At 32.5% G+C, this 26,281-nt stretch overlaps 1 protein-coding gene across 3 annotated transcripts in view; it reads right to left on the bottom strand.

Annotated features, from left to right (window-relative positions):
• igl (IQ calmodulin-binding domain containing protein igloo) overlaps window positions 1-26,281 on the bottom strand; it is a 115,158-nt gene that overhangs the window by 52,693 nt on the left and 36,184 nt on the right. Inside the window, exon 1 of one of the 3 annotated variants that reach the window (XM_090117135.1) lies at window positions 6,664-6,778. The exons of the other annotated variants lie outside the window; for them this stretch is intronic. The gene's annotated coding sequence lies outside the window, so the exon portion shown is untranslated. Of the gene's footprint in view, window positions 1-6,663; window positions 6,779-26,281 lie in introns of those variants that run through there. 3 annotated transcript variants of the gene reach the window in all.

Genomic DNA, 26,281 nt, shown 5'->3' with positions numbered 1-26,281 from the left:
TTCGGATTCATTTTTATATATAAGAAGACTAGCGGTCCGCCCCGGCTTCGCCCGTGGTATATGTTTACGTTTTCTCTACATAAAAACCTTCTTCGTACTTCAAGGAATATAATAAAAAAAGAATTATCGAAATCGGTTCAGCCGTTCTCGAGTTATGCGCTTACCAACACATTTTGCGATTCATTTTTATATATAAGATAATAATAAAAAAGAAATATTAGGTATACTATTTTGCCATAGGTATCCGAACTTTATTTCGTTTCGATATTAAATAAATTGTTTGTTTACCAGATAAAGTTAAATCGTATTTTCAAGTCAATATTTGTATAAGTCGAGAACTTTCAATAAATAAATACTTATTAAACCATTGTTTATTTTGAATTAATTATATTTTATGCAATATGTTAAACAGTCCGATACAATGAGCAAAAGGTAAAACTTTATATTTAAAAGTAGAATAAATGAGTTTGAGAAAAATATTCAGTTATTACTTTTAGCTACGTTTGATTTTAAATGTTTCATTTTGCAATTAATAAACTTCTATAAGTCGAAAAAGTATGAATCCTCATAAAGTTCTCATATGATGAAATATAAAGCCAGTTTCCCACTCTAGTTTCTTTGGAACTAAGCAAACACAAGTACAAAGAAGTACTAATTAAAAGCTAACTTCGTATTCATGACTTTGTAAGCGTAAACTGTGTAAATTGAATTTTTTTAAAGATGCTGTTTTTTTCATTAAATTACTTAGTACTTATTACTAAATTATCTATAGTAATAGATTATTTATAAATACATAAAATAGGCGCTAGCCGATAAATAATAATATAGTCTGCATCAATCCTAAATAGGGTAACTTTATGACAACGAAATAATTTTACCATCTACGATATTAAATTATATTTTTTTTAACGTTACCTACCTCTATAAGTAATATTATAATAAAAGCATAAATAAAAAATAAAGATTTATCAAATAAAACTCGTGAATATAGTAGTATAAATTCATAGAGAAGCAATTACTAAAGATATCATCTCAGAATCGATGTTTGATGAATGAGTGTCCACTCAATATGATAATGTAATTAGAGATAAAACAGAGTTTCAAGCTGCACTGCATCATAATAATAAATAATAATAATAAATATTCCAGGACAATTTTCACACACGGCACGATCAGAATTCAGATCCCATAGGTACTAAGCTTTCGCTTGTGTCATGGAAACCAGATGGCTGATAAACATAGATATATAATTTAAAATAAATACTTATATAGATAATTAACACCCAGACACAGAGCAAACATCTATGTTCATCACACAAATATTTGCCCCGGGTGGGAATCGAACCCACGACCTCTCATACTAGTGAATAAAAATTTTCTAATTCTTGATGCATTTTTTCATATTATAAAACCATTTGTAAAATTTATCCCGGGTAGTAATTTATTTCCAACATTATATAGCTATTCATGGTCATAATGATATAGTCATAATTAATTATGTATTTATTAAAAAAGGCTATTCACGTAAAGCGGTATTGAAGCCAGTTTAAAAAAAGAGCGTGTGTACACACGTTTCAGAAGTGAAATTTCTTTGGCAAGATTCAAAGATACCAAAATGATGTGACGGTATTGCTATGACGCGACCTTGAAATTTTACTCACGTTTCATTTCAATGTTAATTAATAAAAATATTTTTTTTTTACTATACAGACTTTGTTATGTCTATGTTCAGATTAAATTCTAAGAAAATTAATCGTTTTTCTTCTACGACAAGTCTATTTATGTATTCTAGAGCCTAGAGCCTACATAAAGTAAAACTAATGTAATAAATCGATAAACACAATAAGAACCATTTATGTTCATTCATAACGGACGCGGACATAATGAACCATTTTCCTCATCCTTAATATCCTGACAATGCAATCTCGTGATATTAATGGATAAACAAAGCTTTATTGGAGGAATGTGTGTAATTAAAATTGTTACATCGTAACTTTGTTATATTATACAATACACAGTATATAACCGTATGTATTTTGTTTTATATAAAACTAGCTGTGCTACGCGGTTTTACCCACATTGCTTCGCTTCTGTTGGTCTTAGCGTGATGATATATCCTATAGCCTTCCTCGATAAATGGGCTATGTAACACCGAAAGAATTTTTCAATACCGCTCATCTTAGGACCAGTAGTTCCTAAGATGAGCGTTCAAACAAATACTCTTCAGCTTTATAATATTAGTATAGATAAGACTTGGAGCTTCTTTAGTATTTACTTGTTAAAACTGAATACCTAACCTAACCTTTAAATTTTTTTATGTGTAAAAATAGAAATATAAACCAATCACAAGTAACTTGCTGAATCTATAGAGCTCTAAAAGACTAAAATTAGCTCTTTAAATTATTATGCACTATTACAACCATAGAGATCTAAATATTAAAACCTATAATTATGGTTTATGCTTTATATTATCACCTTCTTTCGTTTAATGTAACCAATGTCGCGTTAGAGTATAATATATTCTATGATGTAACTGCCTATTTATTTTTATATTCGTGTTCTAAATTATCTTCCAAATAAAACCGAAAATATATCTGAAACATGATGCATCAACAATAATGCAACGCATCTTGAAAACCTCCTCTATGTAAAGCCAAAAATAAAAAAAAAAAAACAACAAAACCTCGTTATGGCATGCTTTAACTGTTTTCGTTAATTCCTACAGCGAAAGCGTGCCTGGGTTTAAGATTCTTATTTCCTGAAGTGGCTTTCGAACTAAAGTACTGCATGTATAGCATTTTGTGAATACCATTTTAAGGGACGTATTGAAGTACTTTGGAAGGCGAAACATAAGAATAAAAAATGACAAAAGAAATAAAATAAGATATTTGCCAAAAATGGACATCGTTAACTTAAAAATTACGCTAAACAAAGGAATTTACGAATCGACAAAGTCGATATTTTAGATCGATTTATTTTATTTGCTCTGTATTAACTAGTTACTGTATTAGAAACCAGAAAGGCCTGTATTCTTTCTATGAAGTACGTATTCTTCCTCGACTTCATAAAATCGAATAAAGAAAAGATGTAATTGGCAAAAGCATTTAGAAACAAAAGAGGCTCAAGTTAAAACTCAGTTTCATCATATGGAGGTAAGTTTTATTATACCTAGCAACAAATTATTTATTTATACCAAAAACATGGTATTCAAGCCAAGAAAACTTAACGACGAACCATAAGTAAGTATACAATTATATATAATAACTTGAAATTGTACGTTATTTGTCGTAATAACTTTTATTGTTCATATCAACGTCAAGTTGGCTTTAATAACTTGAGCTGACATCAAGTTACGGCCAATTTTCTATATTGTACCTACTGTAGTAGGTATATGTAATTATATTTTTTTCTAGAAATTACATGTCATGAGTTCCCCCTTATTTTATTTTTATTAAGAAAATTAATGATCAGTTAAGATTGTTCAAAAAATAAACAGACACGAATCAAATTCTAATCTAATATTTGAAAAATAACGCCTATGTTATGTCTAGTGATAGGTACTTTGACACGACACTGTGAAAATAATTAGGCCTTCGTATATCATGCTTTGAATTTATATTTGAATATAAATACATTTAAACACAACACACAATATCGACCATTAACTATTAAAATCATTTATCATGAAATATACATAAATAGTAATAAAACGCAAAAAGAAAAAACACATGCTTCATACAATTTGTTAACCTTTCCCCCACTTTGTCTCCTAGAATTATAAATGTCGCAGCCATATTTTAAATGTCAGATAAACAGCACGTGTAGAAAATTTGTGTTTAACTCACTGAAAATTCTTTTGTAAGGATATTTTTCAATTGAAAATGTATTTTATTTCTCTGTGTTAAGGTGTTAAGATTTTTTTTTAACACCATGTGAATTATTACAACAAAATACATGATTTAAATCGAACGTAGCCTTTTTATAACAAGAATATATAAAGATTAGATAGATCCTTTATATCCATTAAGAAATATACAAAATCAACGATTTTATAGCGTGATTTAGATACATATGTGGATACATACGTGTAGATATTATAATATACATCATACCAACTTTCCGCCCGCGGCCTCGCCCGCGTTTTCAAAGAAAAACCCGCATAGTTCCCGTTCCCCTGAGAGCTCCGGGATAAAACCTATCCTATGTGTTAATCTAAGTTACCATTTATATTTGTGATAAATTTCATAGTAATCGGTTAAGTAGTATTTGAGTGAAAGAGTAACAAACATACACATACACATCCATCCTCACAAACTTTCGCATTTATTATATTAGTAGGATTTTATTAGAAGAACCATCGTATTATATTTTTGTAATTACATTTCAGTATCATTGCTATTACATTAGATATATTTATAACCTCACCTGTCATATAAATAATATGTCCTACAGCCTTATTAAAAGTATGAGCGTGACTTGCAAGTATTGATTTACGGATTACATATTAAAGTAGGTTCCATCGAATTGACCCACTTTCCTAAACTTGTATTATATTACAAATTTGGACGGCTTATACTTCATTCTTTGAAGCTTTAATTTCTTTCAATCCGTATTTGGTCTTCGTCGTGTTGTTTGTAGGATAAATGCTTTTGCGAATGCGAAGCGAAGCGAAGCGTTTGCGCTATATTTGATAAGTCTGTTAATACCTTTATGCATAGTTTTTTTAAGACATGCTTCATGCATTACATTTATTACATTGATCTATTTTCTTTATAGACAAGTAAGTGATCAGTCTACTAAGATATGGACCAAGTTTTTTTTGCAATAACTATTGTACTAAATTGGCGGTTACGTTATTTTATTTATAATGTATACAACTTTATATACCATGTTTAAATGCAAATAAAGAATTTATTTATTTAATGTTATTTTCCTATGTTTATGTAGGTAAATATCATTATGTTCGATAGATTACGTTATAATAACTATTATTGTAATAATATTGAAACGAACGGTATACAATTTATCAATACTGAAATCACATTATGGAATATGCACGATAAGTAGAGTTCATTGAATGTATGAATTTCATGAATACATTAATTGGATGATTAGTCGGATAATAATTACTAAGTTCATTCTACCTATGTAATCTATAATCGCGATTCGCGAATCTTTGCATAATTCAATCAAATATACATTAAAACATAGAAAATACATTTAACGAATAGGATTCTTATATTTTATTTCTAATTTTACAAATAGTATTATCATAATTTCGATTATAAGTTAAAAATAATTTGGAAAATCCAAAAGTGCACGCCTCATAATTTTTTTTTAATAAATATTTATTAATTATTATTTTTGTTTATTTAATAACAATTAAACAACATCGAATCAGACCCTGAAAAATGAAAGGGTTCTATTCCTGAGCATACTCAAGCGTAAGAGAAAAAAAAGACTCGATTAGTAAAGTATTTCGGTCGCTATCGTGTTAACAAGAAAAAGGATCCGCACATACAGACACACGGACGTCCAAGACAGAACTTTTTTAAACTGTTTTTTAACTAGTTTAAATAACAAAAATGACATCAAAAATATCATGAACGTTAAAAATAGTGTTTTTTCTTAATATGTGTGTGTATGTATTATCTTACAAGTGCAATGTATGATACATAAAGACATTTTAAGTTTGAAAAATCAGATGTTTTGCGCGAAGTGACAGTAGTACCCACCTCAACGCTTCGCTTATGAGGCGTGAAATAAACAACAATATTGTATTCCCTTAACATACTAAAAAGCCCTTTTATTATGCATTAACAATACCTAAGATCATATTTCACGTAATAAAAGCCTTTTAAATGGCATGATTTTAAAAATTCCTCTTCCCAACAAAGGAATTCGCGAAAACATGCTCAAAAATAACTGAGCGCGAAAAGAGCTTCGCTGTTATGGTTCCGTATTATTATTAGCTAAAATTTCCCTCTGGTTTCCGTAATTTTATATTTTTATCAAAAAATTTTTATATCGCGGTATGTTCGCTTGTAACGGGATAACCTGTGTGATATTTAAGACTATCTCTGGGAAAAATTTCATCCAATTTTTCTCAACAATTCTGGTGAATTGTTAATCTTATATATAAAAATGAATCGCAAAATGTGTTGGTAAGCGCATAACTCGAGAACGGCTGAACCGATTTCGATAATTCTTTTTTTATTATATTCCTTGAACTACGAGGATGGTTTTTATGTAGAGAAAACGTAAATATGTACCACGGGCGAAGCCGGGGCGGACCGCTAGTTAAGTAATAAAACCTTGAAAACTTCAACAGTCGATTGAAGTCACACAGAAACCGCCAATTTTTAAGTAACTTAAAAAATAAATAAATACCTAGCTAAGATTGGCTATAAAATTTACCGTAGGAAATTATTTACGAAACTATAATTTATAAAAATGATTCGAAGCGATAAAAAATGAGTACAACTTGTATGCACTTTTCAAATAAGCAAATTGATTAAAATGGCCTATTAAAAGATTTTTTAGAAACTGTGTCAAATAAAGTGAGAAAAAGTATCAAAGAGACTTCACATTCTTAATAATTTATCAAATTACCAAAATTTATAACCGAACTGCCCTCAAATAAATTTCATACACACCACTTACCCCTTTTAAGAAAACACAAACTTGGTACTGCCACAGATAATATAATACCAGTATGCTTATAATACAGCAGTAAAACAACTGAATAAATAGTCGAGTAGGCTGTCACCACTAGACACGGCTGTCTATCACTGCACTAAAAATATACAGGCTTGTTCGCTCTGCACTTAACTATGTATGACATTCTAAAGCAGTATCTAGACGGTGACGCAAGCATGACATGCGCATGAATTGTCATGCTGCATGAGCGTCTAAAAATATATCACATCATGCATTTTTATACAGTTCGCGTCCAGCCTATGTTTAGTGCATGGAAAGTTATATGAGCTTTTTTTTTCAAATTTATTAATTACTGTGCCCCGCAGTTTTAACCGCAGTGCTCCGCTGCTTTTGGTCTTAGCGTGATGATATAATATGGGCAGCATAGCCTTCCTTGTTAAATGGGATATCTAAATCGAAAGAATTTTTCAAATCGAACCAGTTGTTCTAGAAATTAGCGTGTCCAAACAAACTCTTCATCTTTACAATATCAAGTATAGATTTATTTTGTAGGACAGCAACCGATCATGCTGCATGACAGTCTAACTTGCAGGATAGCAGAAATCTTTATCAATCAGTTGCTAGCTCGAATTTTACTTTTTCAATCATTGATCTAAACGATCATGCATGCATGTACCTTGTACGCATGTCATGCTGCAGTATCGTCTAGTACCGACTTAAGGGTGTATAGGGGATGGATTTAAATAGACAGCTAATGGGGACAAAACCACACATGATTGGCACTGCATTCTGTTGTAAACATTGTATATGGATCACTTGTTTTATGTTTGTGTTAAACTAATTAATAATGCTACAGGTTATAATGTTTTTTTCTTATGTAACACCATAACAGAAAATATGGAAAATCCAAAAGTGCACGCCTCATAATTTTTTTTTAATAAATATTTATTAATTATTATTTTTGTTTATTTAATAACAATTAAACCACATCGAATCAGACCCTGAAAAATGAAAGGGTTCTATTCCTGAGCATACTCAAGCGTAAGAGAAAAAAAAGACTCGATTAGTAAAGTATTTCGGTCGCTATCGTGTTAACAAGAAAAAGGATCCGCACATACAGACACACGGACGTCCAAGACAGAACTTTTTTAAACTGTTTTTTAACTAGTTTAAATAACAAAAATGACATCAAAAATATCATGAACGTTAAAAATAGTGTTTTTTCTTAATATGTGTGTGTATGTATTATCTTACAAGTGCAATGTATGATACATAAAGACATTTTAAGTTTGAAAAATCAGATGTTTTGCGCGAAGTGACAGTAGTACCCACCTCAACGCTTCGCTTATGAGGCGTGCAATATGGTTTAATATTGTATGTGAAATGAAATCATCACTATATAATATAAAAATCTAAAATCAAAGTCGGTCTATGTGTTCGCGCTAAATTCCAAAATTAAAGCACCGATTTACATTATATAGTCATCGATGATAGCGTGGTCTTCCGGGAAAATTTGAGCATATAATTTGTTGCTACATATTATTACAGTAAATAAATTTTTAGCCTGAAGCATAAATACCTACACGTTTAGAAATACGGAACGAACAGAACTTTAAAACTAATAATTGTAAATCATTAGTAGCAACGTTAAATCTCATGTTACGAACGAGCAGTCCTTTGCTGGCCCACTTTTCAAACGTAATGCACTATTTACTGTTACCACTAGTAGTAAATTATTTGGTACAATACTTAGATTAAAAGAAAATAGATGAATTACTATAGCGTTTTATGATTTTTCTGAGATCTCAGTAGTATTTCATTTCAATTGTTAACAAAAGCATTAGATGTTATTAAAAAATTGTAATATGATATTTTTTAGAAAAAATGTAAATTGTAAAAATATTTATATGGCTTTTATATAACATATATTTAAAATATGTTATATAAAAGCCATAAGGCGGGTTCATACAGAGTGAGCAGACTCGCGACGCATTTTCCGTGCGAGGCAATTTGTTCGGGCGAGGAAAGCATAGATAATAAGCGTAGATGGTAGTTTTGAGTTACTTGATATTTAGTTTTATAGCATTGAAATGGCTTATAAATGAGATTTTTTAATGAATAGAGACATTCGCCCCGGCAAGGCGAAAGATAAGTTAAAAGATTTTCAAAACAAGACGTTAAAACCAAAAGGTGAAGTTATAATTTTCCTACAACAGAATGCCATAAAAATATATGAACGTGGTGTGAAGCGATCGGTCGTTTTTAGAAATTTACTAAGAGCCCCTAATTGAGTTAAGGGTTGAATGGCTTTTGTGACGTCACGGCACTGGACAAAGGGGTTGTTTTATGAAAATTGAGTTTGCAACACAATTGATGAAAAGTAGGTCGAATTTAGAAGGGTCATGAGTTATTTTGTTAGGCTTTTCGTATTAGAGAGTTTATACGATTTCAGATTTTTTTATATGAATTTATTTTCTTTTACGCAGGTTAAAGGGATCGAATATTACTTTGAGTGGCATATTAAAATATTATTATACATAATGAAAGTAATTTTATGAAGTAATTAATTTGCATACTTAAATAAAATTAGCATCTTGCAATTAAATCTGGAAAGTTTCAACTTGGATAAATAACAACTGCTGTAAATTTTAATAACCGCTTGGAATTTTATATCTCAAACAGGAAAGTCATCATCACTACATAGTATAAAACAAAGTCGCTTTCCCTGTCCCTATGTCCCTATGTCCCTTTGTACGCTTAAATCTTTGAAACTACGCAACGGATTTTGATGCGGTTTTTTTTAATAGATAGAGTGATTCAAGAGGAAGGTTTATATGTATAATAACATCCATTAAATAGTGGAGAAGTACTTTTATTTTTGAGTTTTCTAATGTGATGTCGTAAAAAATTACATTTTTTCCGCTTACATTGCAAACGCAGGCTGAACCCTACGAGTTTTATCAAAATAATGTACTAAGTATTATACACATTGAAAAGGTCTACAGAAAAGTCCGCGATGGTATATGTCTATCTCTTATGGATAACCCACAATAACTTTTTTTTGTCATTTACTTTTTACGACAAATAATGGCTAATTTTCGATGCGATTTTAACCAATACAGCATTAATCCTTAACCAATTAAATACCTTGAATACATTGTTCATTTAATATAGATCTATATGGCCCTTTACACCGTATGATTTAAGTGAATATTTTCGAAGATATTACAGATTTAAAAATTGCGGGACGTAGCGTTTGCGGCGGTACCGGCCGGCCGCCCGGCTATCTATTTTATACCCGTGCGAAGCCGGAGCGGGCCGCTATGTTTTTATAAATACAATGTTCACAGTTTTTCTGTAGTGTATTTAGTATCAGCATTGCACCCGTGCGAAGCCGGGGCGGGTCGCTAGTACTTAAATAAAAAGCATTTTAAATATTTCGAAACACAATATAATTAATTATCTTCATTCATTACCGGCTCTGCGAATTAATTCGTTGTCAATAAAGTTTTAATCTTTCGCACCAAACCATGCCTCCATTAGGCGCCATTTTGAATACAGACAATTTAGTACAAAGACGGGTGACTTGCGTATTCTATACGTTGATTGATTGCTGTAAAGTATTATTTACACCTATTTTGTGTTCCACGTGTTTGTAGAATGTGGAATACATTTCTCTTTTGCCTTCACCTTGATTTTATTACAAACATAGTAATCTTATATATATAAAATTCTCGTGTCACAATGTTAGTCTGCATACTCCTCCGAAACGGGTGGACCGATTCTCATGAAATTTTCTGTGCATATCGGGTAAGTCTGAGAATCGGCCAACATCTATTTTTCATATGTACCACGGGCGAAGCCGGGGCGGACCGCTAGTTTCAATATAAGATTAAGGATATAGTCAAATTAGGTATAATATACGAATTACATTATTTATTATTACAATTAGTTACGTTTAGATTTTTAAAAGATATTCTATTCATTTGTTAAACTCACTATATTATGGTCATGGTACTTATTATACGTGGTCATGGGATACATGGAAATATTACAAAATTATTACTAAAAATATAATAATTAATAACTAATAGATAGTAGATAATATTATTCAGTGAATTATATTAATGTACTTGAGAATAATCGAGTGATTAAAAGTGAATATAGTTGTGTCCCTTGTCTTAGCGAAACGCCTGTGTGCATAATGAGAAACCCGAAGATATTAATTATTTCAAATATTCATAGACAATCCCAGTTCTACCCTGGTTGTAGCGGCCAATAATGGACAATAAATCATGCAGGTTTTAAACTAAAAATAAATATTTATGAATTAGATTTAGTTCACCGTTAGATGAGTATCTATAATAATAAGTATTCTTCGTAATTTTTTACCCGAATAAAGGAGAAACGATTATCAAAACTATAATAGCAGTTTTAGGGCATTTATGTGTTTTCACGGCCTAGCAACTTAACGCAGCAATTGCTTCGCGAGGCTGCTCGATCTGTGTGGATTCGCCTTACAAACGAATGATAAGTATGAGAATTAGTTCAAGAATAATGAAAATTCGATAAATATGAATCATTATTTAAACGATTACAATATAGTCTCTGGAGCGCGGCCTTTGTTGAATTAGATATCTATATATTATTATGTATATTATAAAAATTAAACCCGTTTTCCTTGGTCATGGCATCACGCGTGAACGGGTGGACCGATTTCGCTTTTTAAGCTATTGCATAGCTTTACCGCGGCAGTCCTTGAGTGTCACACCTATTTTTTTTTATTTTATTCCTTGAAGTACGAGGATGGTTCTTATGGAGAGAAAACGTAAAATATATACCACGGGCGAAGCCGGGGTGGACCGCTAGTTACAATGAAATAGAAGTGTAAATTGATATTTAATGCAATAAAATTAACGTGTATATAGAAGGACTTCTTTCTCTGTATATAGACGTAGATGTTTACAATTGATAACATTAATCGTGTTTACAAAAGTAACTTGATATTACAAAGCTCGAGAGATCTAAGTGGGATGCTGTTTCAGTGATCGCTCGAGGCGTACAATGGTTTTATTTTTATCTATAATCAGAGTTTATTTGTGTAGTTGTCAACACGTTTCATTTAGGTATAAGTATGTTGGTGTTTATAAAGGTTAATTTTTTAAGTTAAACAATACATTCATAGAAATATTATGTAAAACATATTTTGAAGTGAAACTTCTTGAGGCGCGTTGAAAGTTAAATTTCAAGGTCGCGTCATGGTAATACCGTCACGTCATGGAGTAAGACGATGATTTTGGTATCTTTGAATCTTGCCAAAGAAGTTTAACTTCTGACACGTGCGCTCGGCAAACAATATATTCTTATTTTAGTTAAATAATTCATAAAAATATTTAGTGAAAATTATTTTTCTGCAATAATTGACTTTCTTTATTTAAATTACGTATTACTTTAAAAGCTGTTGCATCATGTACCTACCTATGCATGCAAGTGTGATTTGCTATAACTTCTACAGAAATAAATATATATTTTACTAGATTTCCGCCCGCGGCTTCGCCCGCGTTTTCAAAGGAAAACCCGCATAGTTCCCGTTCCCGAGGGATTTCCGGGATAAAACCTATCCTATGTGTTAATCCAAGTTACCCTCTATATGTGTGCTAAATTTCATTGTAATCGGTTCCGTAGTTTTTACGTGAAAGAGTAACAAACATCCATACAAACTTTCGCCTTTATAATAGTACTAGCGGTCCGCCCCGGCTTCGCCCGTGGTACATATTTACGTTTTCTCTACATAAAAACCATCCTCGTACTTCAAGGAATATAATAAAAAAAGACTTATCGAAATCGGTTCAGCCGTTCTCGAGTTATGCGCTTACCAACACATTTTGCGATTCATTTTTATATATAAGAAGATAGGTATATAAAAATACGAGCTATAAAACTTAAATATTTCGAATCAAAAAATAAACCGGCTTACCGTTATTTAAAACTATGCAGGATTTTACATACAAACCCAGCGTATACCATTCGTATGAAATAGGTCAACTGTTCAAACGATAAATGCTCCATTGCTCACAATCAGTAGAAAATCAGTGGATTATTGATTTATTCACGAGTACGGGAGAAATTCCTTTTATTTTTAACATCTTATATATAAAATTCTCGTGTCACAATGTTAGTCTGCATACTCCTCCGAAACGGGTGGACCGATTCTCATGAAATTTTCTGTGCATATCGGGTACGTCTGAGAATCGGCCAACATCTATTTTTCATATGTACCACGGGCGAAGCCGGGGCGGACCGCTAGTCTTATATATAAAATTCTCGTGTCACAATGTTAGTCTGCATACTCCTCCGAAACGGGTGGACCGATTCTCATGAAATTTTCTGTGCATATCGGGTAAGTCTGAGAATCGGCCAACATCTATTTTTCATATGTACCACGGGCGAAGCCGGGGTGGACCCTAGCGGTCCTTTATATGTATTGTAAAGTCATAGTTTAAAATAAATCGAATTAGGGATTGACCAGAAAATGTCTCTGTAATTATATAAATGTTTGGGCTTTGAAATGGTGCTTTGAAATGGTTTACCACTAATTTCAACGTATTTTCAGACTGCAATAAGTTTATTTTGTAGGTAAATATCTGCTATCTATAGTATAAATCTTTATTTTTATCACTATTTCTTTGAATATTATAATGTTATTATTATGTTTGTTCTTATTACAATATTATAAGAGGAAAATATAAGAGAGGATATTCACGTGAAGTGGTATTATCTTCTGAAGATATTGTGTATGTATGGGAAAATATTCGTTAGGAGGAAAATAGCTTTTGGTCGAAGCTCATGGTCTTAATATGCTTATTTAGATATAAATCTCTTATTGTAATATTATTATATTATATTTCAAACAAAGAAAAGACATTAAAAATAAATAAATATTTCAGGACAATTTTCACACACAGCACGATTTTCCCATGCTAAGCTTTCACGTGTGTTATGGAAACTAGAAGAAATGGTTAAAACTTTTCTAATTTCAATCTTGTATTGTGATTTTTCTGTTATTATTTTACTTGAACCCGCTTCCCTTTACTTTATCGGTATAGATTGCAAAATGAAATGAAATAAAATGAATTTATTCGTAAGAAAAGTGGTTAAACATTGGTGTTATGAGAAAACGATATTTATTTACCTATTTATATATTTAAGGAATATATTGCTCCTAAAACATTATATTTTATCGACAAAATCTTATCATCTTTACATCAACAAAATCTAACCACTGGTACATAATACCAATTGTATAGACAGGTATATAATTTTGTATCAAAAGGCTGGTAAAAGCAATTCGTAGAACTATTTGTCAGCAAATAATATTAATAAAACCGGCCAAGTGCGAGTCGGGCTCGCGCACAAAGGGTTCCGTAGCAGCAAATATAATAAATTACAGTTAAATCAACCTATCTCAAAAACTATAAGAGATACTTTGATCAAACCAAAAATCGTTGAAAGAGTTAATTAGCATGCATCACCTCTATTTTTTTTAGAATTTTATACCCCGTAGTTATAAAAATAGAGGGGGGGGGACATACTTTTTACGACTTTGAGAGCTGATATCTCAAAAACCGTTCACTTTAAGAAAAATGTTTTTTAGAAAACTTTATATCATTTTAAAAGACCTTTCCATTGATACCCCACACGGGTATGTACATCGAAAAAAAAAATTTCATCCCTCAGTTACATGTATGGGGGGCCCCACCCCCAATTCTTTTTTTTACTATTTAGTGTCATATTTTTGTAGCGGTTCATACAACACATATTCCCATCAAATTTCATCACTGTAGTACTTATAGTTTCCGAGTAAATCGGCTGTGACAGACGGACAGACGGACAGACGGACAGACGGACATGACGAAACTATAAGGGTTCCGTTTTTGCCATTTTGGCTACGGAACCCTAAAAACGTGTCAACAAACGCACATCTAGCCTTTGATAGGTATTTATTTAGAAAACTGCCTCATATACTATCTAGAAATGTCTTCATTTCCGCTCTATATCCTTTGAATGGAGGCAAAAATACTTGGAATATATTTATTCTCAAGTATTGCTAGGTTTTTCATATATTTTGGTATATTTAGGAGGTGTGGTAGCCCAGTGGTTACTGTGTCTCAAACTTTTAGATCAATGTATAATATGTATATCTACTTAATGAAATGTATATGTTGTTATTATAAAAAGGTGTCTATTGCATATTTTTCATTGTATTGGAATACAGAATGAAAATGAGTTTCCGCGTATATTTTAACTACATCAGAAGCGACGTCCTACAGAAAAATACCGATCCCGAACGGCCCGATCGGTCCACGACACAATTGATTAGAATTGTGTCTGTGATTCCGGGGCCTGAGTTATTAAAATTGAAGAGTTTTAATTTAAAATCAGTTGTCTTTTAAATTTCAAAAAGATAGAAATTCTACAACGAAGTCTATTTATTCTTTAATTTCACGAAAGTCGCAAACAAAAAACCGTAGCCAAAAATATACAAAGGAGATTGCTCTGCGCCCATACATTGTTCGCCCTGGAACCAAGAACATCCGAAAATTATATTTTGTGTTGTCGATCATTAGTAAACTCCTAAATGATCTTATTTTTATAGCGGACTAGCTGCAGAATAGATATATTCCAAAAAAAGAATCAGATTTTGAGGTTATAATGGAACCATAACAACGAATATTAGATATTAGTTTTTCATAGCTTAGTGATTTTTAAGAAACTGAAAAGCAATATATCATAATATATTTAGCTATTTTAAGCACCTCCCTAGATAATTGGGTAGGTACCTATGCAGTTTTTTTTCTAAAGCCTAAGTGTATAATGTAAGTTAAACGTTTAAATGCATAGAATCTATTAACAGGTACCTGTATTCTAAGAATTCGTTTAGGAATGAGAAAAAATAGTAAATAGAAGCGGCGCATGCTTGAACAGCGCAAACGTGTGACTTGTTAACCAGCCTTACCAATTTTGTACCTAGTAAGTTGTTGTTAAACCTAGTCCTTCATTAACTTATTATGTTGGATTATGAAATAATACACATACTTATTTTAATTTCATGTTTATTGTTCATCATCTAAATTGGCAAAATAGCCAAGTCGTAGGTAATATGCAATATAGTCCCAAAAGTCACCAAAACACACCGATACAAATAATTACAAACAGCAAGCGACGCTATTGTAATCATCAGTAGACTGACAGCACTGACAGTGACAAGTGACTAGGGATGACGATCAAAGATCGATTAATCGAAGAATCGATTTTTCAGGTCCAATATAGATCGTTTTAAAAAAAAACTGATTTTACTGTTAAAGATCATTTATTAATTATCTTTCTTGTTTTTCATAAAATGGATAATATTTACATTATAAATGTAAACTTGAAAAATAAAATAGATTTGAATCGATTTAAAATCGATTTAAATTATACTTTATGGAAATTAAAAATTCAGTCGGACGATTACAATCAATCGTCCATCCCTATTCTTTATCGACACGACATGACGTTTGGTGAAGATGGCGGCCATTAATGTTATTAATCGCGTAAAATACTTTTTATTGTTCATTTTGGCATACAGCTAGTCCGTGTTACAAATGTATTTGCAACTAATATAATAAAATAGACAGTTAATTATCGTGTATTCCAATCCATTTTGCTGCATAGGGCCATTCCGGACATTGTCCTTTATAGCGAATGCCTAAAAAGATAAGATTCTGCAGAATGATAAAAGGACATTATTCGGAACATCGCTTGTGATCGATTTAATTCGATTATACTAATAGAATTTAGGGTTGTCAACGTTCACTTTATCCAACGTGTTTAAATTGAAATTAATTTTTATTTTACTTCCCAAAATTAAAATTGACAACAAACATAGAAATCAGATTTTTTGTATTAAATCTCATAGTTATATGTATTTGTTATAAAGTACGTAATATACAGTACGTTACCTCTAATTTTTACCCAAAATGAAAAAATAAAACAGCATTAAATTGCATAAAATCTCGTGGTGTGGTTAGTTTTCATTGAACTTAGCCAACATGCATAATAATTATTAATGCTAATTTTTCTTGATAACGTTTCAGTTGAGGAAAACTTTAAAGATTTTTATATAAAGCGATAATTACTGTAACTTTTCGTCCTAAATTTTTAAAGACTTCAAAGTTTTTTATCAAAAAATACGGCTCCTCGAAAGTTCAGTTCAAAGTTAATGTTGTCTTGAAATTTTAATTAAAAGGGGTTTTGTAAAGTTCGCGTTGAGATTTATCCGGGATTAGTTTCTAGTACTAAGAACGTCTTATATTTGTATTTTGTAAGCTTAATGTATAGTCCTTAGTTAATATACATGAACCTAATTTAGTGTTGAAATTATTAAACGCTGTTTAAATCTGAATTGTTACTGAGGTTTGAACGTTTTCACTTCATCAATATGTACTCTATAGTTAATTAACGCTAAAATGAATCTATAGTATTAATTTTGCACGCCTCATAAGCGAAGCGTTGAGGTGGGTACTACTGTCACTTCGCGCAAAACATCTGATTTTTCAAACTTAAAATGTCTTTATGTATCATACATTGCACTTGTAAGATAATACATACACACACATATTAAGAAAAAACTATATTTTTAACATTCATGATATTTTTGATGTCATTTTTGTTATTTAAACTAGTTAAAAAACAGTTTAAAAAAGTTCTGTCATGGACGTCCGTGTGTCTGTATGTGCGGAGGATTTTCTTGTTAACACGATAGCGACCGAAATACTTTACTAATCGAGTCTTTTTTTTTCTCTTACGCTTAAGTATGCTCAGGAATAGAACCTTTTCATTTTTCAGGGTCTGATTCGATGTGGTTTAATTGTTATTAAATAAACAAAATAATAATTAATAAATAATTATTAAAAAAAATTATGAGGCGTGCACTTTTGGATTTTCCAAACTATTTTTATCTGTTTACATTTTATATTCTTCTTTTCAATATTTAATTTATTTTATGAAAATAATATGTACAAAAAGACAATCAACTTACCATAAATGGATTCTTAAATCGTGTTTCAAGAAAATTTTATTTCAATCACACCATTTTTCACATAAGGGAAAACTAAATATTAAATTATAATTCTCTTGTGACAGCCCTACAGTACCCGTATCCAAATATCAGATAGCAGTTACGGCCGGCCTACTTTTTGTTTTAACGTCTACTCAAATAGATTGGGCATATTATCTCATTTTGACAATTTGAATATCGAATAGGGGTGGCAATTGAATGGTGAACGTGCGTTATTGTTTTTCGTGAAAGTTTTTTAATTTCAAATATTATTGGCGTAGAGTTATTAAATCTAGAAAGTATCAAACGTGAATATAATATTATATTATCAGTTTGTCAGTCTCCGTATATTACTGAAATTCAGTTATAAGAGTTATTACTATTATAGCATATTTGCCTAAGTTATATTTACAATTGTTTGTTATTCTTTCACTCTAAACGTGTGATCTGATTTATTAAAGTGAAACTTTTATTACATCGTCTCAAACTTTTTGGTCTGTGTAGCGCATGTCGCGTGTATCGCGGCTGCCGAGTAGGTATACCTACTCGGCAGCCGACCGACACGCGACATGCGCTACACAAAGCAGTGCACTGTGTTTCATTAGATCAAAAAAATTTCCCTGTGCTGTTTATTGTATTTATCGATCAAGGGATGTATTTACAATGTAAGAGTAGAACACCCACGTGTCAATTTCTTATACTTTTTTTTTAATTAAATGGCAAACTTTAGGTGAATTTTTCATGAAAAATATTGAAATGTATTCTGAAATCGTAACTGTCTAAGATATTTATTTTAAATAAATATAGACTTATAAAGCATCTTTGGGCGCATATTATTCAGTTTTTATTTTTGGAAAACTACCTCTGAATACCGAGAAATATATTTTTTTCAGATTTTCGTTTTTATTTTTTTTCTCCCTAAAAACGCAAAAGTGCGGCTTGTCACTAGCATAGAATTATTGCTCGTAATAAGGCCTATCACTCATAAAAAAACCACGCCGCACTATTGCGGTTTTTGGGAAGAATACGACATTTTCAAAAAGGTCAACAAGTGATAACTGCGTTAAAAACAACCGACTTCAAACTTGCACTTGCAACATTTACAAATACAGACAAAAATGCTCATAAAATAAAAACTACTGGGCCTATCCGAATAAAATTTTTATGGGACCAATTCGACACCATCCCGCATCGAACAAAAAAAGAATCACGTAAATCGGTTCAGAAACCACGGAGTAATCGGTGTACATACATAAAAAAAAAAAAAAAACATACCGGCCGAATTGATAACCTCCTCCTTTTTTTGAAGTCGGTTAAAAAACACAACATAGGGTTGTCGCAAAAAGGTAAAACAAGTTTTTTTTTCTTCTAAGTGTGGATATACAAGGAATAAAAAGAGATATAACTTACATACTTATCACATCGCAAGCTTCTTCATCGAAAAAAAAAATTCCTCAAACACGTGCTTATAAAGTATAAATAAAAAAAAAATTAAAAAAAGGTTTCCCAAGCAGGTCATTAGATTTCATGCCTAAATATCTCATTTATTGTAATATGGTAAAAAATATAGTACAAAACAAAATAAAAAGAATGATGGTCAAATTTATTGACAACCCTTACACTATATTTAGAAATTGGATTCCTTCTAAAAACCGCAATAGTGCGGCGTGGTTTTTTTATGAGTGATAGGGCTTATTACGAGCAATAATTCTATGCTAGTGACAAGCCGCACTTTTGCGTTTTTAGGGAGAAAAAAAAATAAAAACGAAAATCTGAAAAAAATATATTTCTCGGTATTCGGAGGTAGTTTTCCAAAAATAAAAACTGGATAATATGCGCCCAAAGATGCTTTATAAGTCTATATTTATTTAAAACTAGCGGTCCGCCCCGGCTTCGCCCGTGGTACATGTTTACGTTTTCTCTACATAAAAACCATCCTCGTACTTCAAGGAATATAATAAAAAAAGAATTATCGAAATCGGTTCAGCCGTTCTCGAGTTATGCGCTTACCAACACATTTTGCGATTCATTTTTATATATTTAAAATAAATATCTTAGACAGTTACGATTTCAGAATACATTTCAATATTTTTCATGAAAAATTCACCTAAAGTTTGCCATTTTATTAAAAAAAAAGTATAAGAAATTGACACGTGGGTGTTCTACTCTTACATTGTAAATACATCCCTTGATCGATAAATATAATAAACAGCACAGGGAAATTTTTTTGATCTAATGAAACACAGTGCAGTGTTCGGAACCATTCGAACAGTTTCACTTTTACCGTGGTTTCATAAAACCACACAACATTTTTTTAGTTTAGATTTTATCTAATTTCGTCACAGTCATAATATATTCACGATTATTTCATAAGTAACTAGTAAGGTATATTTTAACCACAAACTCATAAGCCATACTACAATAGTATGTGGTCATAATATACTGAAACATAATATATCTTGAATCTTCGTACATGTGCGTATATCAAACGCACACCATAGAACCATCTATCATCAGTAACAAATGCCTTACCTCAAATGGGATTGGAAAATCATATTTCCTAAGCCTATTCACATATCGAGTTCCCCTCACGACGTCCAAAGTAATCGAGTTTTTCAGCAAAACACAGGCTTCCATACATTTATCACTTCACGGTGTAAATGTCAATGAGCTTGTAAAAATCACGCAAAATCACATAATACATAGTCGAAAATTACATTAAATAAAATAATGTTTGATGCCTAAAACATAAAACATATTATCGAAAGTTTTATATAACATTGTCTCAAACAGTCAAACAATTGTCTTAAAAATTAAAAAGCTAAAATACCAATTTAATTACATAAACTTGACACTAACAAAGAGTCAGCTCATTATTATAAGGAAGTAAAAAAAATTTCTTAACATTGGCGCTAATTGGCATGAGTTCGAAATTCGAATTACATAACATTTGTTTTTTTTTTCGAACTGGACAGTCACAACAACTGTCATTAGAATTTGCTAGAGATAATAAATTAGTGTAAAATTTTTACATATTACATAGTCGAAAACTACATTAAAAATAAACTATGATTGCAATATTAAACTAAAAATGTCGAAAGTTTTAAATAACAATGTCTCAATCAGTGAAATAAAAATAAAAAACAAGCCGTGAAACAATCGTCTTAAAAATTAAAAAGTTAAAATGTCAATTTAATTACATAAACTCGACACCTCGACAGTCGACACCAACAAAGAGTCTTCTCTCATTATTATATAGCTAAGAAAAAAAAAAACTTTCTTAAAATTGGCGCTAATTAGGTTGAGTTCGAAATTCGAATTACTTAGGTATCATTTGTTTTCACGAACTGGACTGGAGATAATAAATAAAAGTAATCTATGATTGCAATATTAAAATAAAAATGTCGAAAGTTTTAAATAACAATGTCTCAAATCTCAATCAGTGAAATTAAAAAAAATATATTCCGTGCAACAATCGTCTTTAAACTTAAAAATTAAAAAGTTAAAATGTCAATTTAATTACATAAACTCGACACTAACAAAGAGTCTTCGCTCATTATTTAGAAGAAAAAAAACTTTATCAACATTGGCGCTAATTGGCATGAGTTCGAAATTCGAATTACTTATCATTTGTTTTTACGAACTAGCCAGTCACAAATTTCATTAGATATCTTATGGAATATCTGCTAGAATTCTTCACACTTCACAGATAATAAATTAATGTAAGTCAACACATTTTATAATATCTCTGATTTACTTAAATCAGAGATATTATAAAATGTGAAATTAATGTATAAATAATTAAAAAGAAAAAAAGAGAACTAGTTTCTCCTTTGTAATTTAAATAAGGAATGTTCAAACGAATATTTCTTTTCAGACGTAGAACGCACTAGGAAAATTACTAAGACTATTTCAGTGTTTAATTACCATTTGTGGCTGTCTTAATAAAGGAGAATAGGTTGTTGCTAAATTAAAGACCAACCTTGGAGTCGATTTACTGTTCGTTTATCGATTAAGGTAACATTTATTGAAATTAGTCGTGTTTTTTGCTTTGTTTTGTTTGCAAAACAAACATTGTGTATTGAAGATTCAGATTTTGATATAGGAATTCAATTTAAGTTATTAATCTAATAAATACTACGAAAACAAATTTCGTATTTGTTAATATTAGATACAAAAATAACAGTAGGTACGCTTGTATACCTTTTTATATCACTACATAGTATAAAACAAAGTCACTTTCTCTGTCCTTATGTCCCTTTGTATGCTTAAATATTTCAAACTACGCAACGGATTTTGATGCGGTTTATTTAATAGATAGAGTGATTCAAGAGGAAGGTTTTAGTATATAATTTATTAGGTTTAAGTCAAAGCGGGCGAAACCGCGGGCGGTAAGCTAGTATCATTATATTTAAATGAATTGAGTTAATTGCTATCTATATTTTTGCTATATTTTTAGCTCTTTATTGTGTCAATATGGAAAACTTTAGTATGGAAGTGGCTATACCCGGATAAAATCTCGTTCCATTTATATATGATACTACACTGGAGAAAATGTCTGCTCTATAAGAGATATCCAATACAGGTAAGAGGAAAGTTTTGATTTTTATTTGGTAATGGATAAACACATAAAGTAATGAAAATTGTTTGAAAATTAAGTATATCACCAGTTCACAGCTACATTATTCACGTGTAACACTAGCTGTGCGTCGCGGTTTTACTCGTGTTTCTCCGCTCCTGTTGGTCTTAGCGTGATGATAATAATATATATGCCTTCCTCGATAAATGGGCTATCTAACACCGAAATAATTTTTCAAATCGGACCAGTTCACAGTTCCTGAAATTAGCGCGTTCAAACAAACAAACTCTTCAGCTTTATAATATTAGTATAGATAGGTAACTAAAAACATAAATTTACAGTTTATTCTCCCTTTTTAATACTCTTGAACCATTTTAAAGCCCCTAATTGTACATACCAAATTACCCCTCCACTGAATTATAGTATCCAATAAATCATTGCACACAATTCTAGTCTCTAACAAGAATGAATTAGCGACGTTAATCCCAAAAACGATGTAATGCTTGATGTTCAGCATTAGGCGAAATTTACTGGGCTAGCTCATGAGATTAGTGCGTCTAGGCATTAATTAGGCTGAACATTACAGGATCTAATATGACGTTCTAAGCGCTTATTATATGTACTAGATTGCGGACGATAAGTCTGAGGATTCAAGAAGGTTTTGTTGCCAAGTAATGTATAAAACTGTGGTAGACAAAACAGTTGAAAAAGCATGGTTAGCATGCACGCATAGCACGGTTAGAAAAGGCATGGCAATTTCTAAGTGATTGTGCTAATCAAATTGTAAAGGCGAAAGTTTGTTTGTTGGTCTTTCTTTAACGTCGCAATGGTTATTTTATGATGTATTTTTAGTTTCTGAAGATGCATACGAGACTAGAAAGTCATCCATCCATCCATTCAGCCCGGATAAGTCCACTGTTGGACGTAGGCCTCCCCTATACTGTGCCACAGTGCCGATCTTTGGCTTTGCTTAACCATCTGCGCCCAGCTGTCTTAACTATATCATCCGACCATCTAGTGGGAGGGCGTCCAACAGTGCGCCGTCCGGTTCTTGGTCGCCATTCAAGGACCTGTATTCCCCAACGAGCATCGGTCCTGCGGGCTATGTGGCCTGCCCACTGCCATTTTAATTTGGAGATTCTGAGAGCAATGTCAGTTACCTTCGTTCGTCTGCGAATTGTTCTCTTGTCGCGCAGAGAAATTCCGAGCATTGCTCTCTCCATAGCTCGTTGGGTCACTCTTAATTTATTTATCAGGCCCTTTGTAAACGACCATGTCTCTGCGCCATATGTTATAACTGGCAACACACACTGGTTGTATACTTTTGTTTTTAGGCATTGCGGTATGTTTGATGAGAAGATCGTGCGTAGCTTCCCGTAAGCTGCCCATCCTAGTTGGATTCGGCGGTTTATCTCCTTCTCGAAATTTAATTTACCTAGCTGGATCGTTTGTCCCAGGTATATATATTCCTTGACAATTTCGAGTTCACAGCATCCCAGAGAGACAGGTTTAGCTTCGATGTGGGCATTGAACATAATCTTTGTTTTATCCATATTCATCTTTAGGCCTACCTGTTGGGATACTTTATGGAGGTCTTCTAGCATTTTCTTCAGGTCATCAAGAGATTCCGCCATGAGAACTATATCGTCTGCAAACCGAAGATGAGAGAGATATCGCCCATTTAATTGATGTTTATCCCTGATTCTTTCCAATCCAGAAGTTTGAAGATGTCTTCTAAGGTGGCAGTGAAGAGCTTGGGTGAGATCACGTCTCCTTGTCGTACGCCTTTCCGTATAGGAATTGATTTTGTGTTCTGGTCTTGGAGACGGACTGTCATATTGGCCTTGTTATATAATCCTCTCAGTACTTCGATATACCTACTATCTATTCTGCATCGTTGGAGAGCCTGAAGTACAGCCCAGGTTTCCACCGAATCAAACGCTTTCTCGTAGTCCACGAATGCTAGACAGAGCGGCAGATTATACTCTTCGTACTTCTGTATAATCTGCCGCAGCGTGTGGATATGATCCATGGTACTAAATGATTTGCGGAAACCGGCTTGCTCGGGAAGCTGGGAGTCATCCAATTTTCGTGTTATGCGATTTGTCAAAATTCTGGAAAAAAGCTTGTATATGTGGCTCAAAAGTGAGATAGGTCTATAATTTTTTAGGAGTGTCTTATCACCCTTCTTGAAAAACAAAACCACTACGCTTTTGCTCCACGACTCTGGTGGGGTAGCGTTCAGGATAACGGAATTGAATAACCCTTGTAGGACTTGTAGTATTGGTTTTCCACCAGCTTTAAGTAGTTCAGTTGTAATACCGTCTTCCCCTGGGGCTTTGTTGTTTTTCATTTGTTTGAGAGCTGATCTAATTTCATACAAGCTAACATCTGGGATATCATCGGTATGATGGCGAGTAAGCTTGGCTCTTTTATCTTTTTCATTCGTTGGCGGCTGGACCTGTGAAGCATATAGATTGCTGTAATATCTTTCAATTACTCCTAGCATCTCTGACTTGGACGAGACAAGAACATTGCTTTCGGTCTTCAGCTGAGTCATATGGCTATGTCCGATACGAAGATCCCTTGCAAATACTTTGGAGCCTTTATTTCGCTCAATTGTATCTTGTATGTGGATCGTGTTAGCTTTTCTAATATCATATCTCAGTGACTTGGAGATCTGCTTGTTAAGCTGTGAGTAATGTTCTTTGTCCGTCGACGTTTGTAACCTCATTTGGCGACGTTCTTCCATGAGTTTTAGAGTAACTTCCGAGATATTTTGGTTTTTAGTTTTTCGGGGGGTCTTAAAATGCGTCAAACCAGTTGAATATATAGTTTTTACTATGGAGTCATTTAGGTCGTCGACAGAATCAAGGTCTTGTAGCGCTTCGAATTTATTCTGAAGTTCGAGCTGAAAGCTTTCTTGTTTTTGGAAACTTGGATTTAAACGACGAAAAGTGGGTCTGACCAGCTGCGATCTTTCCATCCGAACATTGATATTTAACGTTCCTCTAACCAAACGATGATCGCTACCAGTTTTAAGCCTACTAATCACTGAGACGTTGTTAAATATATGTCGTTTCGTGGAAAGAATAAAATCAATTTCGTTCTTAATAGATCCGTCTGGACTAATCCAGGTCCACTTTCGTTGCTTCGGTTTTTTAAAGAATGAGTTCATCAGGTACAGGCCCTCTCTCTCCATAAAATCCAAAAGCATTTGTCCTCTGGGGTTCCTGACTCCCGTCCCAAAAAGTCCAATCCTTGTCTCGTCTGCATTCTTTGTGCCCACTTTCGCATTAAAATCGCCCATGATCACAGTATAATGTGTTTTAGCAATGTTAATGGCTTTAGCGATATCTTCATACATGGATTCTACTTCTTCATCTGGATAAGCTGTCGTCGGTGCATATACTTGTATTACTTTCAGGGAATACCGTTTGGTCATTTTGAGTGTAAGATATGCTACCCTAGCGGACACGCTTCCTATCTCAGAAATATTGTTTGCAAGCGACTTATTAACAAGGAATCCGATCCCTCCTTGGGACTTTTGGTCACCTTCACGATGGTAGAATAAGTTTCCAGATTTAAGAGTCAATGTGTCCTCTCCCTCTCTTCGGACCTCCGACAATCCAATAATATCCCATTTCAAACCGCTTATTTCTTCTTCCAGTTCGTATATTTTCTCGTCATTCCGCAGAGTACGTGTGTTATACGTTGCCAGGTCAAGTCGTCGTCGTTGATAGCCGTATCTCTTCCGGAGATTCTTAGCACCCCCTGCCCCGCCGTGACCATGACCGCTATCGTAGCCAGGAATAGCGGGGCTGCCGGGTACTGGGGGCCGGGGCTTTAGAGTTGTACTTGTCATGGTTTTTATTATGAAAGAAAGTCACATAGGCTATATTTTATCTCGGTAAAACATCCCACTAATGAATTTTCTTTCACCA

The sequence above is a fragment of the Colias eurytheme genome, chromosome 27, assembly GCF_061535395.1.
Source record: "Colias eurytheme isolate Ceu_HAF_F1 chromosome 27, ilColEury1 Martin Lab GWU primary, whole genome shotgun sequence".
NCBI lineage: Eukaryota > Metazoa > Arthropoda > Insecta > Lepidoptera > Pieridae > Colias > Colias eurytheme.
The sequence above is the reverse complement of the archived record's forward strand: the minus strand, read 5'-3'. Positions and strand labels throughout refer to the sequence as shown.